Source organism: Lonchura striata, chromosome 1, assembly GCF_050655825.1.
Source record: "Lonchura striata isolate lonStrDom1 chromosome 1, ASM5065582v1, whole genome shotgun sequence".
Classification (NCBI taxonomy): Eukaryota; Metazoa; Chordata; class Aves; order Passeriformes; family Estrildidae; genus Lonchura; species Lonchura striata.
In genome coordinates this window covers 65,148,859-65,167,024 of record NC_140703.1, presented here as the reverse complement: position 1 = coordinate 65,167,024, position 18,166 = coordinate 65,148,859, and the positions used below count along the sequence as shown (strand labels likewise).

Sequence of the window (18,166 nt, the reverse complement as noted above, 5' to 3'; positions counted from 1 at the left end):
AATGTGTGCAGCAGCAGTTACTGTCTCTGTGCTTGAGGCTCCAAACTGATAATTTCACATGCCAGCCTTAAACTGAGGAGTCCAGCATCTGTACCCAAAATACAAATCATTTTAGCAATGAAACTTTACATGTATTTGTCACCATTTTTCGCTGTTCAGTGGGAAACTGGCCCACGAGGAGAGTTGTGCTGGCCATAGCTGTCACCCACTTGGGTTTTCCTGGCCATGTCCTAACTTTTCAGCCAGCCCCTCTGCCTTCTTTATTTTGGTGTATTTTCTCTATTCCTCAAAGTGTCTAGCTGTAGATTATACCATAATGTGCTGCTTGCATCCAGGTAGGCTGCCATGAACCAGGAAATCCCAAGTGAAGGGGGAAAGGTTTGGGGCTGAGCAGGGCTGAACTGCTCCAACACAGGATTCAATGCGAGGGCTGAGATCTTGACATGACTATTAAGTCACATGGAGGACAATCCAGAAGGACAGCAAATTCCTTGCATGCACTGTAGGGCCAGTTAGGTGTGGAGACCTGAGACAGAGCACCACAAGCTGCTCCTTGCGAGCCCCAAACACTCTCAGCCAAGGATTTACATGAGCTCCATGGTCCTCTCCACAGCTGGAGCTGCAGGAGGTAAGTGTCTTTACTCACTCAGGATGAAGAAAGCCATGTTCTGGAAGGCAGGGCTGTCTAGAGGACTCACCAGAAAAGCCATGGACTGTGAGTCCAGAGAGGGCTGGAGTCAGCTGTCACCCTTGGAATGACAAAAGAAAACTTCAGGTGATGAAAAATAGATTCAGTTTTGTGAAAAAGTTGTATTTTGAATCAGTGGTAGCAAGTGGTCTGTTTACATGGAAAATGAGGGTATACCACAATTAATGGTGTAAACATGAGACTAAGGAGATGGAACATACTCGCCTGTGATTTAATGTAAGCTCACAATTGATAAATACCTGCAACAAGTAAAAAGCATCACAATTTTACCTGTCCCAGAGATGTGTATGCCAGGAGCCTCAAGAGTCAATGGTGTGGATTGGAATCTCCAGTCATTACCACACTTTTTGAAAGCTACTGTCTGTGAGTGTTCCAAGTGCTGTTGGTAGGCTGGTGCCATGGATGGAGTGGAGATCTGCCAAAAAATCATTTTTCAGCCTTAACATCTCAGCCCCTCTTTGTGTTCTGTTCCTTAACATGGCAACAGAGTCATCTGCACAGCTCTCCAGAGAACAATGCACCGATGTGTGGCACCATGGGAGACTTTGGAATGGAAAATACCATGTGCCATATCAGAATACAATGCCTGGGAACAGGGGTTAGTGGTGAAAGTGGCAGTTTTAGGTTAATGGTTGGACTCTGTGATCTTAGAGGTCTCTTCCAACCTATAATTCTGTGTAAGTGTGCCATATAAGTACTGTGTAAGCAGAAAGCATCTTGCTGTGCTGCTGCTGCATTCCAGCAGGCTGGAGCAGGGCTGATGGTCCCCTGTAGGGGGGATCCTTGCAGGCTTTGTTGTTTATGCCTTCATTAGAAGGAAGATCAGATCACATAAATTTCCTCTCCCCATCCCTGGAAAAGGTGGATGTTTCAAGTGATATCTACCCTGTTAATCAGTTCTACATCTACCAGCCCTTGGTTGCATCTGCTCTCAGTGAAATGCTGCTCCTGAGTGAGCAGTGCAAAAACTCAGGTCACAGATAATTTCTTCATCTCTCAATTTCACAGCCTTTCCATCAGGCTGCTGCTTGGCTGGCTTTTTAAATTGAGCATTGCTGTTAATTGCATAGATGCAAATCTGAGTGCCACAGAGAAGAAAATATTGTGTCTCTTGGTACGATGTAAAGCCAATGTAGGTCACTTCAAATACACATTTGGTGCATATATGACAGGTATGAAGCAAGTGGGGGATGTACAGCTGTTTCTTCAGTGGATTTGGTGTGTTTGGGCTGCAGCTTGAAATTGCAATGGAGTATGCAGGGAGAGCTGGTTTTCTTGTTGTTAAGTCAGCAGAGAGAACACAAAAGAGGCACTTGCTGTGTTCCCAGAGAGACTTTACCTTGGTTCAAACTTTTCCCTCCTGAAATACAACAGTCAAGCCACAAATCCTGAGGAACAGGAAAGAAAATCCATACACAAACTGAAAACTGACTGTCAGGTAGAGCAGCCAAATAACAGCTTTTCAACCCAATTTCCATTTAGGTGTTCTCAGCAGAGCTCTGGAAAGGTAACATTCACATGAAGATGAAGACTAATAACAGTAATTCATCTTGAAAAGCTCCCACGCCAGAACATTCAGAAAGCTGTACTGCAGGATAGCAAAATCATGGTGCTGCAGCTCATGTTAAAAATGTGGAGGGTGAGCAGTCGTGAGCACGCTGCACTTGAGAAGTGTGGTGAGGTGCAGGATGCTGGTGAAGGTGGTGATGGCAGGGAAGGTGTGTTGTCACATGCTGAGGTTACCTGTTTCCACAGCCTTAAAGGTGAGATTTGGTAAATCCGTGTCTGCATGGCTCCTGCACTTGGTCATTAACACCACACTTGTAATAGAGCAAGGGCAGTGCAGGGAGGTGACAGCACTTTGCCTGCACTGCAGACACTGCCTGGTTTCTGGCCACTTTTTCTCTCTTGCTTTGTGTCTGTGAACACACACACAGCGGTGCACATACAACAATCACAAAGAAGAGGACAATTTGCACCCCAGGGAAACTGGTTGCTTGCTTGGTGGTTCTGTGTTCTGTACTGCAAACCTGAAGAACCAAGATACAGTCTCTGCTTATCTGTACAACTCCAGAGCTGCCATGCTGGTTTTTTAAGATTTTGGGTGGAAATCTGTATTGTCTTTTTTTTTTTTTTTTTTTTTTTTACAAAAGCCCATATTATCAAGAGGGGGTGTGCTTGTGCTCAAATTCACCATCTCATCTGAGTGCTCCCCTGCTTGCCTGTTTCTCATGCCCTTCATGAACTAGCAATAGCAGAATCCCAGTTTTAATTGTAAATATTATTTATATGGGATTTTGGATCCTCTGAGGGACTGTGTGTATTGAGTGAATTGAGTGAAGCACTAGATCAGGACAAAAACCCACCCAAAAATCCCCAGACATCAAGAATCTTTAATTCTTCCTCTCTGCAGATGATGTTCTTAGTTCAATCAATAAATAAAAGATTTTAAAAGGTAGAAAAGAGGGAAGAAATAGAGAGAGAAAGGGAGAAACAGATTTGCAGCATTATAGAATTGTTTTTAAAATACAGTTTCCTCATTTCTTCTGTTCTTTAACCCACATTAGTTGTTAATTCCTGAAGGATTCAAGTATGGTTATTATTTCCTATCTGGTATTTTCAGTTACAGTATTCTATATTTTCCTTTAATTTCTGTGGAAACTCTCTGCACTGACTTTTAACAATTCAGTCAGATTTACTGGAAGAACAGCAGCAGAATTTCTATATGTGGCTGGATGGGCTCATACCTCCAATTTCCCATGATTCACAGGACTGCCTTACAGGTTTTTGACATTCCCCCTATGCAATGACTGACACATAGAGTTGATAATTACAGCTAAATATATGCATACATATACTGAATAAATTTAATTTTCTTCTGTCACTCTTACCATTCTGGTTTGTGACACATCTAGACGTGTCAGTTGACTTAAATGACTTCTTGCCATTTTGCATGTTCTGTCTCTCCCATAGTTGTGTCAGGAATGCTTTCTGATGACACTGCTGCATTTCAAAATTGTGCAGGTGAGCTCAGGAGCTATTTCTTTTTCTCATTCAAATATTTAAGCTGATTTGTCACTACTGACTCAATCTCTTTATTGCTTTCTGCGGGAGTTGTCATCCCTCTGTAAAATACTTCGGGCTTTGGGATGTTCTGTGGTTTTAGAGTAACAAAGATGCAGTTCATAATTTCCACTTTTGTTGTGGCCTGGAGCAGAAAATATATTCTGCTGTGAATTGTTTGAGCAGATCCTTTGAAAGAAAAAACTACATTACATTAATGTAAATAAAATCCTAGAAGTGAAGTGATGGTTGTGAAGCACCAGGGCTGGGAATTAAATAAGAAAAACAGCTTAGAGAAGTGTTTACACAGAACACCACAGGTACAGCTGCTTTTGAGGCACAGGTGGGCTTGGCAGCTTCTTTAGATCCTTCCACTCTAGGTGAGTTCTTCCTTCAGTCATCCTTGAGACATCTACAATTTTTTTCTGGTCCCTCCAGCCCACCTGTGCCAGATCAGCAGACTTGCTCTTCCAAGAGAGGTGTATTTTTTCACTCTGAACATCACTTCTTGACAGCCTCCCTGAGCATGTTGCAGAGCTGATAAATGTAACTGTAGCTTTTTTTTTTTTTTTTTTTTTTTTTTTTTTTTTTAATATGGGAGTTGTTTTACTTGCTCCTCTCACTACTCCAGAGATCTCCTTCTTGACTGAAATTCATCCTCAGTCCAGAGCTGCTAGACAGAGAGCAGGTGCCATCTAACTTCCCACTTCAAATTCCCAGCCCTGAAAAAGCATATTGCGGCAATGCCACCCAAGAAAAGGCCACTCTGATGCTACCAGGTGAATGCAATATTCAGGAGGGAGCTACCAGCAGTCTAAAACCACACAGGTTTTTGCTTTTCTCTGGCTGAACTTCTGGCTCCTCTGTGCTGCACTGTGTAATGCCTTAAAAATGACTAGCAGCTCTCCTAAAAGCATTTCATGTGCTTCAAGCTCTTTGCAAGAGAGAGCACACCTAATTTTAGTTTAAATGGATGTTAATTTGACATGTGCATTTGAATAACTGAGATAAATTCTTGGCTTTTTGACATTAAAATTTACTAAGTGACAAGCACTTTTTGAATACTGTTATTTTGTGAAGGGTTTTTTTCTCTTTAGCACCTGATAATAAAGCTCTAACACATGAGAGTCCTGAATTTGTAGGAAGTTGCACTGAGTGGTCTAATAGGTCATTTTCATCTCTGCCTTACATGGCAATAATAGAATAATAATAACCAAGATTTCAAAACATTCCTACCCTAGCTGAATCAACTGGCTTTTTCTATGGACTGGTTATTCATTGAAGAGTAAATATTCATGGATTTGACAGGAAAGACATAGTGCACAATTAAACTTGAGTAAAATTAAACAGGACAGGCTGCCTTATCCTTCAGTAGATCACAAAGAACTAAACTTGAGTGACAGACAGCCTTGAGTGACGGCCTAAGAATGCCTGACAGTCACAGAAGTATCAGATTCTTTAACAGCAATTGTAAAGACTTCTTACATTGTGTCCTTGAGTCTGTTCAGTGCTAAATCCTGTACAGAAGGAGAATGAGCTACTAATGCTCATTCCGGAGCAAAATTCAGTATCAAAAAACGTGATGCTTTCCACTGTTGCTTTTGTCTCCCATGTTCCTTCTGGATGTACAGACGGTCAAATAGAGACTTGTCTCCTGTACAATTCAACCTTTGAAAACATCAGACATCTGAGTTTGGTTTCTCAAGAAGAAATAAAAGCTGCAGTTGCTGTGCTAAAGCTTGGCAGAGGCTCTGGTTCTGTACTCATGTCCCATAAAACCACAGTGGGCAGTGGAACAAGTTGCCCAGAGGGGTGGTAGCTGCCCAAAATATGGAAATATTCAAGGTCAGGTTGGGCAGGGATCTGCTCATTGCAGAAGGGTTGAACTAGGTGAACTTTACAGGTTCCTTTCAGCCCAAACTATTCTATGAGTCTATGAAATATTGATAACTATTGACCACAAGATGTGTTACAGTTGTTGAGGATTTTCTGTCAGAAGCTCCTGTACCTGCACTGGCAATATGAGCTCAGCAGATGAATAATAATCCCAGTCCCTGTGTGCATCCTCTCCTGCTCTTATACACACAAATATACACAAACTGATATATTTGTTTCCCTCTTGCTGAGGGACTTGATGCCAACTTTCCCTCCAGCTTGCATCTTTTCCCACATACTGCTGATTTCCGTCATTCTTCCCACTTCTTCCCTGCCCTCTTCCCATGGCAGCAAGGCTGCTGCCAAAAGTTCTTTCAGACACCTGATGAGGGAGGCTCACCTAAAAGGGTAAATGTTCCCATTATGTTCCCAAGAGCACTGAAAAATTAAATTTTCCACCAAACCTGGTGGGACAGCACAAGCTGCCTCATTAAGATTCAAGCGTTAACCGTGACCCTTGAATGTTGGGAATCTGACTGCTACCATTTATCAGTGTCCTATTTAGTAGATACGTACTGCACTGAGTTAGGTGAGCTGTTCTGAGTTCCAGACAACCTCAGCCATGAAGTTCCCACTTTCTTGTCTTTTATCCACCCACAAATATCCTGTTGATAGGGCAGGAAACCAGAGGTGTACCCTATTCCTTAAGCTGCAGACCCTCAAACAAATGAAAAATGTCCTGAAATCCTGAGTGCAATGGCTTTAAAGACAACCACACTAAAAGACCTCGTCTGATTTATACCAAGGATGACACGTTATTTTGGAGAACTGGTTGAAATTCATCACTACTTAAAGAAAGCATCCACTTCAGTGTGCATGGCTTTCCACATGTTTCTGAGCCTAGCAGAAAAATTCATGCTTTTTCCCCAGGGAGATATCCTCTCTCAGACCAAAGGCCTCCAGGCAGATTGAAATGTTATAATCCTTAAGGCTATTTCATATTCCTGGAGGGCATTCTTATCTTCTCCAGGAGAGTTGTTTTATCTGCCCAGAGTTTCCTTTTCTTCCCATCGAATGCTGTCCTCATCCAGAAGGGCCCTGTCTTTCTCCCAAAGGAGCTGATCTTTCTAGAAATTTTTATCCTGGGGTTTCTCCACATCATTTCTCACCATGATTCCAGGTGCTGCTGGTTTGGAGAGGGGTGGACCAGCCTTTTGCCCTGCACTGCTCCCTGCATCAGGTTCCCATCAGAGGGACAGACACCTCTGCCCTTTTCCCTGTGGTGCTCGAATTACTTTGTCCCTCTGACCCTTGGAACTCTCCTTCCCTTTACAGAGTCCCCCAAAATATTTACAGCTTCCAAAATCACAGGGAACTTGAACAATGAAAAGACCAGAAAAATCTAATTTTCTGTTCACCATTCTACCTCATAATTCTACAGCTAGGGTTCAAGGGGCTTAATTATTTATCCTGTTTCATTAGATTTATTATGACTTTTTGCACAGTGCCTCCAGCTCCACAGAGGGAGTAGGCTGCGTTATAAATAAAAAACTGCTCTGTGCAACAATTTCAGCCTGGTTTCTTTGCAAAAAAATTGCTCCTGAAAGGATGGCAGAGGAGCAGCAACCCAAGGCAGAGAGAAACAAGGAATCATTTCTTCTTCCCTCCTGCTCTTTCAGGATTCAACCAGAAAATTTCTTAGGAAAACAGATTTGACTCTGACATGGAGGAAGCAATCCAGGTGTCTAAACAGAAACATCCAGTGATATGTTTGACACTGCACCCCTCTTCATATGGTCTCTTAGAGGACAGCACATAGGAGACCTATGTTGTTTGGGAGTTTCAGGTGGAAGCTGAAGGAGATATCCCAACATATACTGGGCACAGGACACCCAGGTGTATGAGTGAGTCCTACCTTGGAGTCTGCTTCTAATTCATGTGGCTCAAGTTTCCTTTGGATCACAGGAAATCAGGAAATCATTTTGCTTTTATGAGGCTTCCATCACCTGAACATGCATGAAATGATACAAAAAAGATTTGAGATCCTTTTTTCACAAAGATCAGTAAAAATATTGCTATTTGCTCTTCTACTGTGCTGCTGAGGAAGGCTTATAAAGATGTAGGATAATTATATCAGAGTACATTTTTTCAATTAAAACATCATTATTATCTCATGGAAAATGACTAAAATATATCATTTTGTTCTACAAATGGTTGCTATTGAAATGATTTTATGCAGATGAATCTAAGAGTGCAGAACTAATGGCTAACAAGTCTGATGTTAGTTTAGATCTGTTCTCTGACTAGAGAGAGGCTTTATGTAAACAGATGTAAAATGAATTGGAAAAAAAAAGTCTTTACTTTTTAAGACTCTTATTATCACTCTCTATTACCATCTCTTACTGTCAAAAAAGATGAAGCCCCCAATAATTGTGTCATGCTGCTGGAAAACTTACTATTTTGAAAACTCTTGAGCAGAGATAGGCAACACTTAGATAAGTGCAGTCCTAATGGCAGCTGGATCTCTGATACCCACTGGTGACTCTAATCATTGCTCACCTGCAGTGACAGAATTTCACAAAATTTGGAACCATTGGTTTGAAATGAAGGGATGCTGGGTGGAGCCAGAAGGAGTCGCTGGGCTCCTGGCAGGCTGAGGCAAAACAAGTAATTTGTTCCATCTTCATGCTGGTTGCTTGTGGAGCACAGTAAAACCCATCTGCAGGTTTCATTACCCTCACTAGCTCCCCTACTTAGGAAAACTGTCTGGAAGACACAAAGAGCACACACACTAAATGTCAGACACATTCTCAGATTGTGTCCCTACGGTTGTGTGACTAAATCTGGCAGCCAAGGGAAGTGCAAGTATCTTGTGTTATTTGAACTAAAACAAGTGATGGAGCTAAAGCTGAGCACAGATACAGCCAAGACCAAATGGTTTTCAAAAGAAAACCTGTGATCCTAAATCTATCTGATGAAAGCTTGATTTAGGAGAGTAGCCTGACTTTTAAATAGGTTGGTTACACTGAAGTCATTGGAAAGAAGTGGTGGATGAGTGGATTAGAAAATTAGATCTGTCTTTAGAGCACGTATTTTAACCTGGGCTTATGTTTCTGGTTTTTGAAATTTTGGTAATTTGAACACCTTCTCTGTGAAAGTATGCAGTATTTTCATTATGTACATTTTAAATCCATTTGGTGCAACTCAGGCCCTGATCCTGCAGGATGTGAAATAGGCACTTTACTGACAGAAGTTGTCTCTATTTTTCTGTTGAGATTGTCTTAAGCTTTAGACATGAATGTTCAGTTTCTGTTTGACTGTAGAATGTTTCACTGAGTCACAGTGACCTCTTTGTGAGACCTTGAGCCAAATTCACCTAGATTCTTTGATGACAAAATCAACCATCCAGCTGAGGACATCCAACTGATGACAAGTAGGAAGAATGAGATGCTTCAAGAGGACTGTAAGAGAAACCAAGATTAAAAACCATCATGATTTCTAGGCGATAACCCTTGGAAATCTGTTCCAGCTTTTTCTGTTTCAGGGTTTTTTTCAAATGTCTCAGTACTTCTGCTAGAAGCAGCTTCTAGTAAAATACTTCCTTGTCTGAAATGCAGAAAGCAGCACAGGAATAGTTCAGATACAATTCTCTTCATTAAGAAAGTCTTGCTCTCTGGGCACCCTCTCAGTCTTCTTCCCAGGTGAGAATTTTTCTTCTTTGTAAATGGTAATGGAAAGCTTTTTCCTTCTTCTCTCAGTTTGCTTCATCCTTTCCTCCAGGAGCTGTTTCTTCTTTCCAGAATGTTTTTGTACTCCCACTACAACTCCCTGTTTGATGCTATAGCTGGGTAAGACTGATGGTGGAAAGAATATTTTTTAGTCAAATACTTTCTGAATTTTTAGCAAAACATTGTTTTTCTAGACAAAAGGTTTTGGTGGTGCAAGTGCAGCAAATAGCACAACAAACACCATTTGCAGTGGTGGCATGGTGAATGAAACCTTTGGGTGTCAATATTTGACATTTGAGTGCCTGCCATAAATGTCAAGTTGCAGCAGCAGCATGTATTATTTCTTTCTCTTCTGTTTTACTTCTTTCCTCCTCACAAAGTAAATTCCATTACCAAAACTGACAAAGAGGTTCTTTCAGCTTTCAACTCCTCATCCTTTGCCATTTCAGCACAAATTTCCTGGTAATATATGGAGATGAATTTCATTCCAAAATGCTTTCAGCATCGTTGCTACCAGTAATATCCTTCCTGGGAAGGACTAGATGTTTAAACTTTGCTGTCTGACAGGAGGCCAGTAGCAGTGGACACGAATACATGTCATACCTACATCATGAGATGCCACCAAATGTGTGGCACTGCCACTTGCACTACATACCAAAAGACAGCAACCTCAAAGTGGGTGGGTGACTGCTCTGCCTCAGGGGTCCTTCATCCATTACTAAAATGGCAGTAATCACTTTCTGACCAACATGTGGAGCTGTCTTAAAGAGATTTCCTCACCTGCCCAAAGGCTTTAATTTCTGCCCATGTGGAGGTAAGTCATTCAAGGGAGCATCTGTGGTCTTGGGAAAGTTACTGTGCACAGGCAGGGCCATCTGTTGCTGCTGCAAGTGCTCAGGTATCTTTGGATTTGGGAAGTAGGTATTTTTAGAGAGAGAATATGAGATGGCAGGAATTACAGAATCCCAAAATATCTTCTGACTTTAGGCAAAGCTCTGTATATGCCATATATGCCATATGTTTTGTGGAAGGAACTTCAGGCACCTTCCAGTGGTGAACCAAGCCAAGTTTTGGTTACAACTCCATTTTTTTTAAGACTCAGCTTTAGCAAAACAAGACCTCTTGAGTTCTCATGTTCCATGTCCTTCTTTTGCAGTTGCTCCATCACATCATCACCTTACAAAAGCAGTAATATGATGCAGAGAGATGTTTCCATGGCTGCCTTCTGACCCCTGCACACAACCCTCTCTACACTGTGTGGCCTCACAGCTTCAGAAATCATGAGAAATCATCTAACAAACCTACCCCAAACTCATCAATGCCAGCAAAAAAAAAAAAAAAACAACCAAAAAACACAACCCAAACCAACAACCAAACAACAAAAAACAAACAAAAAAAATCCCAAACCCTGTGAGATCTTCAGCAGTTGGTTAATTGAATTTAAATTGTAGATGATCTGAAGTTTCAGACCAGTTTGTTCCAGATCAAATAAAGAGGTTGTGCATCTTGAAGTCCTCTCATCCAAACAAAACACATTTTCTATAGGTAATGAGAAGTTATTTCCTACCCTTGCTGCTCTGATGGTTTAGAAATCAGATTCTATTTAATGGCCCATTTATACTCACTTGATTTAAGTATTTTATTGATTATTAGTTTGCATAAGCAATTCTTTATCCTTGGTATACTTAAATAGATTAGTCTTATACCCTTAGCCTTTCTCTTAGTAGCCTAAGCTAGCTGAACACTGTAGATTGAGCTGAAAAAAAAGATTCGCCATACCACTCTTTTTAAACTGATCTTCCTTTCTTTCTTTCTTTCTTTTTCTCTTTCTTTCTTTTTCTCTTTCTTTCTTTCTCTTTTTCTTTCTTTCTTTCTTTCTTTCTTTCTTTCTTTCTTTCTTTCTTTCTTTCTTTCTTTCTTTCTTTCTTTCTTTCTTTCTTTCTTTCTTTCTTTCTTTTTCTTTCTCTCTCTTTCTTTCTTTCTTTCTTTCTTTCTTTCTTTCTTTCTTTCTTTCTTTCTCTTTCTTTCTTTCTTTCTTTCTTTCTTTCTTTCTTTCTTTCTTTCTTTCTTTCTTTCTCTCTTTCTCTCTTTCTCTCTTTCTCTCTTTCTCTCTTTCTCTCTTTCTCTCTTTCTCTTTCTCACTTTATTTCTTTCATCTCTTTCTTTCTCTCTTTCTCTTTCCTTCTTTCTTTTCCTGCTGTTGCTATAATTTTTAGCAAAATATGTTAACATTTTTAGCAAATATAAATATTGGTATTTTCCTAATGCTAATTACATTAAAGTCGTCAGTGTCAAAATGACTCACCATATGTTTTTATTATTATTATTCATTAAATTAATCCACAGGGGTCCCCCCAGCCTTGGCACTCAGGCTTCATGTTTCTTGTACAAAATAGGACAGTGATCATGCTGGAGAATTTAGCCAAAACAGAAATTCAGTAGAGGGGAAAAAAGTGCATTATCCCCTCTATTTCACAGTTTAAAACCAATGATCAGATAAAAGGTGCTTTCACAGCCACCAAATGACCAATCTGTGCTCATGCAAGACTGAGCAGCGAGAGTAGGAAATGGAAAGGAAAATGGTTAAGGATAAGCTGATATTATATATATATATTATAATTCATGTGGATCTGATGTGCTTGAATAGTAGATTTGCCAGATCAGGTAAAGCATGGGCAAGCTTTCCTGGAAATTAAGTAGGAAGTCTTAGGCTGAAAGCAACCTGAAGTAATTAGTGATCTGAGGGAAGAGATCACTAAAATTACCTCACCAGAAGGGACTGTCTTTGTGGACATGTTCCAAAGCAGTGGTTTGGCTCTTAACATCTCAAAGGGGAACACACAGAATGGTAAGATTAAAACCAACCAACCAAACAACAACAACAACAACAACAACAAAACCCCAAAAAAACTCACACCAAAAAAAGAACATAATTTTTTCTGTGTTTTACGCTGAGGTCATACAGGTACCTGTTACACAGGATTTGAGCTGAACAGACTCAGAAGAGAGCACAGAGCTGCCCATGGGACACAGCTGTGAGGAAAGCCCTGTGGCAGGCTCTGCCCTGGCAGCACTAATCCACTGCTCCTCATGCTACCCCTGTGAGCCTTACGGCTCTTTTCAGTCGAAGAGGACTCAGGGAAGTGCTGCCCAAGGAGACCGTGTGAAAACAAAAGGCACCTTGTGAATGGTGTTGCCATCTGGTGAGCTCAATGCATAGTGCTGCCCTGTTTGCCCCAAGAGCTGTGCTGGAGGCACTTGGAGCCCACCCAAAATGCAAGTGAACATGACTTTCAGCATTGCCCTCACTTCTGAGTGGAGTCTGATTTGAGGCATGCTAAGGTTGTGGAGCGGGAGCTGCAGCCCCCAGCTGGGTCTGGGAACTTGCTGGTGTATCCACACATCACATCACATCACCCCACACCTCCTGCAGGGACACTTGTCCTCCCCAGCTGTGCCCTGAGCCTGTGAGCACAGTGCCATCTGGTGAGACGTGCCTGCAGCCCAAATAAACCTTCTCACTCGCAAATGCCTTTGGATGAGGAAACCTACACCTCTGAGACATAATTTCATAAGGAGAAGCAACAATAGGCCTGGAATTTCACCAGAAATAGCTCATTTGCATGAGTCTTCTTGCTCAGGTAGTATCAGCCAGAGGCTGGATTTACTATAGCCCCAAACTGAGCTGGCTCCAACCCAACCTTCATCTACTGCAACTAGGTCTAAAATGGAGTCCTTTGGAACCTGAAGCCCAAAATATGAAAAGTCCTTGAAAGGTACCCCAAAAGACTGGATTTGACATGCCATTGGATTTGCTATACTGTATCAGCTGCCTGGACAACTGCTTCCACAAAGCTCTCCTTTGCAGAGGAAGATCTTGGTGTCTCCCAGGGAATCCCCTTTGGTTCTTGCTCAAATAGAAAGTAGCATACAGGGAAATGTCATTGCTGAATAATGTGACTCCTTTACAAAGTGCTTACAGCCTGCTCCAGATGGCCTCTTGTTGAGCCACGAGATGTTCTGTGCATGGCAAGCCATGTCTGTGAGAAGTCGTGGCCTTGGTTGCCACCTTCTCACAAGCATCCCATGAGCACAAACTCCCACCTTGGGCCTCTCAGCTGCAGCCTGACAGCAGGCCTTGTGGGCAGGCAATAATGATCAGGAATCAGTGGGTTAATTTCTAGTTTATGGGACTTGTAGTGACTGCATAAAGCAGGGTTTTACCTTTCAAAGTAGAGATTTTAATGCATTACCTAAATATACTCATGTCCAGATGCATAGAGGGGAGGGTTGTTTCTCCCTTGTGCTAGGGACAGCACACCCCACCTCCCATCCCCAACACAGCCCCACAGAAGAAAGAAACACAATTTTAACTGACTCCTGTCTTTCCTGCCTGCACAGATCACAGGGAGAACTTTAGAATCCATACTGCAGATAACTAAGTGAGACTGTCAGCAATAGGGGCATCTACACACACTGCAGGTGTCCAGCCCCATATCACAATGCAGATGGAGCCAGTGCAGGAACTGTTCAGGTAAATACAGACTTCTAGAACTGCTCGAGGTGCCCTCAACTACCCCTCTGTCCAGGGCCAGAGAGACAAGACCTACATCCTTCTGTGTGGGCCAGGTGGGATGCACTTAGGGAACCATATCAGACCCTATCAGACCCTCTCTGCAGACCCTAATGGGAATTCCTGTGTAGACATCTCTATTTGACTCTCACTTGATCCATTAGTGAGAGTGAACAAAATCCTGTTTCTCAGCTCATCTGCACAGAAAGCTTTTTATTTTTTCTCTATTTTTTTCCCCCTAGAAATCACATATTTGGACAACTGCAATGAAGACTCCTCACTCCACACATGTTGATACTGCACTGAACTATATCCTAGCTCATTTGTGGTCACTCAACTGTTCTGTGGTATTTCTGCTTTTTCTCCATATCATTCATCACAATTACTCTACAGCAAACACATGGTTCTGCTTCCCATGAGTTAAGGCTACAAGTAGGGAATGTGATCCTCCCTTTTGGAGGGTTAGACTTTTCAGTTGTGTTGAACAGATACAGTGTTAAATATGGTTCACAATCCTCCAGCTGAGGAGGAAAAATGCACTGAAAGGTGGCAAAAGGCATATTTCATGTGTGAGAAAAGAAATAGAAAAATGAAACCACACAATGTTATCTTCTGTTGTCAATGGAACAGCACTTTTCATTATGTCCACATGCAATGGGAATATTAACTCTGATATGCGGAAGTGCAAATTAAAGTGCTGATTTAGATTATCATATTTGAAGAACACTATACTTTATAGGCTTTTAAGATTTTTCATTCCATGTAAAATCTCTGTGAGTTATAAGCTTTTTTTATCAACTATATCTTATAAGTGAGAGGTTTATATTCCTGCTGTTATATTAAAGGAGGCATTTTGCTGCTAGGAGAGTTTTGCATTTTATTCAGCTGTGGTAACTTTCCCTTATACTCTACCACGAAGCACAATTAAGACAGAAATGTTCAGCAACTTTATTATGCCCCTGTGTGAGGAGCTAATCTTTTTATCCCCCACTTCATTTTTCAGGGATTCCCAAAGGGTTTTGCAAACTCTACACATTTGCCTAGCACACTCTGTAGTGCCGTAAACAAAGAATACATGGACTTCAACGGGGGCTTTGGCTTTTATATTTTTAGTAATTCCACTTTCCCTTACTGCAGGTTTCAAGAGTACTGGATTTTTGGGCTTGTGGGTAAATTTTGCTCACATTAATTTGGGCTGTTTGTTACTTTGATGGATAAGCAGGGGAACAGAAAACTGGAATTTTTAAAGAAAAGTATTTATTATTTAAAGGAAAATTTTCTCTACACTGAACAACACACAGGTTTACCTCCCAAACTACCAGTGAGAGACAATCTCTGATAAATTCCATTCAATAAAAATAAAATAAACATTTTTGTTTTGTTTTGTTTTGATTTTTTTTCCTATAGGAAACCAGCAAACATTCCTAAGGAAGTAACCCCATTACTAACTTTTTGAGCACTGGATTTTTGATTTAGCCTGCTTTCTATGGACACACACCATGTGCATTTGTTGCCCTGGGTTCTGCTGTCCAGTTCTTCCTTCTAACATCTTGCAAAACTATTTGCCAATTTTGATTGAATTTGATAGAGTAATTGAAAACTCAGTGATACAAGCAAATTAAGTGAGGACATCTATCTCATTACCAGGCCTCGGATGGACAACGGCTATGGATCCAGGGAACCTGGGTAATAATTGTAATAAAAGTCATCTATTGTTACTTTCCCAGGATTATCCTACAGCATCTGGGGCTGGAGGTTAGCAGGGATACCAAGCCACAGCTGCTTCCTTTGTGTCTTGTAATCTGTCCTATCAAACTAAGGCAAATCTTGTTCTAGTCTGCCTGTGTGATACATATTTAAAGTAGAAAAAGAGTCCCTCTGAATAAGCAGACTGAGTGAAAGCTGAAACATGAGCAGCTATCCCTCACTAGACTTTATTAAAGTTACTCTGTCTGGAGGTTATCCAGCACACTTTGTCTTTTGTCTCTCTATTTGTTAGGCCTCGATCACGCTGTAATAAATTGTCCTGCGTAAAGGAAAGAGTAAAGCAGACAGTCTGATATTTTCTTATTTTCTGCTTACCTCTTGGCCATTGCCAAGTAAACTGCCATGGAGACCAGCACATAAACATCCCTTCCCCAGGACAGTCTTGTGGGAAGAAGCCAAGGAACTGAAACACCCACAGCAGTAGGCTTCACCTGGCACTGTAATTTAGACTGACAGCCACACAAACCATTTTCTCAGTGATGGACATGAGAGGAAAGTGCCTGGCCTGACCTTGTGTGTGTCAGCAGGTGGAAGAATTTCACAGCCTCTGCCCTGCACCAAGCTCTGCAGCTTCCAGACGATCCCAGGGGATGGACATGGTCACCTCGTGGCTCTCAGAGCCTGGGGGACTTCAGGCTGGGCACACAGTGGCTCACTGCATCAATAGCACCTCTAGTCCCAGTATCTTCCTAAGGCTGCCTTAACATTTTCCTTCAAAGACACCAGAAACAAGCAATTTAATGGTACTACTAAATGTCATTGTCAACACTGGCTACACTTGCCACAGGAGCTCTTGGTCCCTGCTATTTTTTTCTATGATCTTCTTGTGATGATTGAATGTTATAGTTTCTAGGATTCCCACAGGCAATCATTAAAATGCTGGCAAGTCAGTATTGATGATTGCTTTCCACTGCACAAGCAGAGTATTTCTCAGCAGATAAGTACACATTTTTTTTGCCTTGAACAGTGAAAGAAATGTACATTGAATTTCTTTCCCACTGGCTGCTTATATTTCAATACACAAGGATAATTTATACAAGAAAATATAACATTAGTGATTGCATCCAACATTTACAAAAACAGTCAGACTCTTTCAATTTGAAAAGAAAAAATTATGTAGGAGATGGGGGACTATTTCTATGTTGATTTTGACTTCTGAGTCATCAAGTTAGGAGAAGACCCTGTGGCAAAAGTGGTCACCCTACATGGAGGGTGGATATAAATTGAACATGAACACAAACTGGAAAGGAGACAGCATCTCTACACAGCCCTTTCCCACTCCATGCTAACCATTATATACCCAGGATAATTCATGGTGGGCTGTAACCTCTTCCAAAAAGGCACCTGTTGAAAAAATCCCGATTATGTATTATGTGGGGATGTAAAAGTTCCTTCTGGTCTGAGCGGAGGGCTGTGTTTGAGGAGAGCATGCTCTGGCTTGTGCCTTTGGTGACTGCATTACAGAGTCCCTTTGCTTAGCTCAGCCCAGGACCTCAGCAGTCACCAGAAGGGCAGCACAGAAGCTGGAATGCCCTGGGTTAGGATGTGTGACCCTGTGCATCACCTCAGCAGACACAGGCAAACTACACTTGCCTTAGAGCTTCATGAAGGGTGAGAAAAATCACCCCAAAAGCAGGCAGTGATATTGGACATAACTGAAATCCTTGCTGATGCCTAATGCCAGGCACTGGCCTGTGAATAACTGCTGGAAAAACAGCTTTCTCTGCTGGAAGAAGCAGCTCTATTACACCTAAGGAAAAAAGAACTAGGAGCACAGAAAGCCCAGCTGTCCAGTTTGGCCACTTTGATAGTGTGTCTCAGTCTCTTCCTGCCGTGCCTATTCCAGCACTGGTGGAGAGCACTAGAGTCTTCCAGAAGTGTCTCCCTGCTCCCTTCATTGCCTATACAGTCCATGGCTTCCTTGTCTAGGTGCTCAAATAACCCCTGCTTCAGTGCAATGGATAAAGGCCACAGTCCCACCTTCTGCTTCACTGCCAAACTTCCTCCACCGAAATTTTCACTGTGCAAGGCTACGGCCTGATTGGCGGCAGTCACACCACCACAAGGTCAGGGCTTTTGCCAGCATATTGGACCTTGCTGCAAGGAAAAGCACAGAGAGTGTAAGAACCAGCCTGTGGCTGTGGTTGTGCATGTGCTGGCCCAGCAGCATGCAAATTTACCCATCAAACACCATCATTTTCTTTACCTCAGCTGACCCAGTGTGGACCCATTTTCTTAATGCAAAACGTGTAGCAGTGGGAGTTTTATTGGTGATGAACTGTGCAAACCTGGCAGCTGAAGGCAGAATTGCTCCTTCTGAGCTGGAGCTGGCACTTTGTCAGCTCCCTGCTGGTGACTAATGAAGCAGGTAACCTTTTCTTTCTTGCAGGGCCTTCCTGAATGGACTCAAAATACACATCAATCTTTATTAATGCTGTCACTCCTCCTGCA

The 18,166-nt window shown here is 41.8% G+C and overlaps 1 long non-coding RNA gene across 1 annotated transcript; it reads right to left on the bottom strand.

Moving 5' to 3' along the window:
* Window positions 1-2,826: 2,826 nt before the first annotated feature.
* LOC146768702 (uncharacterized) lies at window positions 2,827-13,441 on the bottom strand. Its single transcript, XR_014954927.1, has 2 exons — window positions 12,345-13,441; window positions 2,827-7,653 (listed from the first exon to the last, which is right to left on the bottom strand). It is a non-coding gene; the product is annotated as an uncharacterized LOC146768702 (long non-coding RNA).
* Between the last annotated feature and the right edge of the window lie 4,725 nt (window positions 13,442-18,166).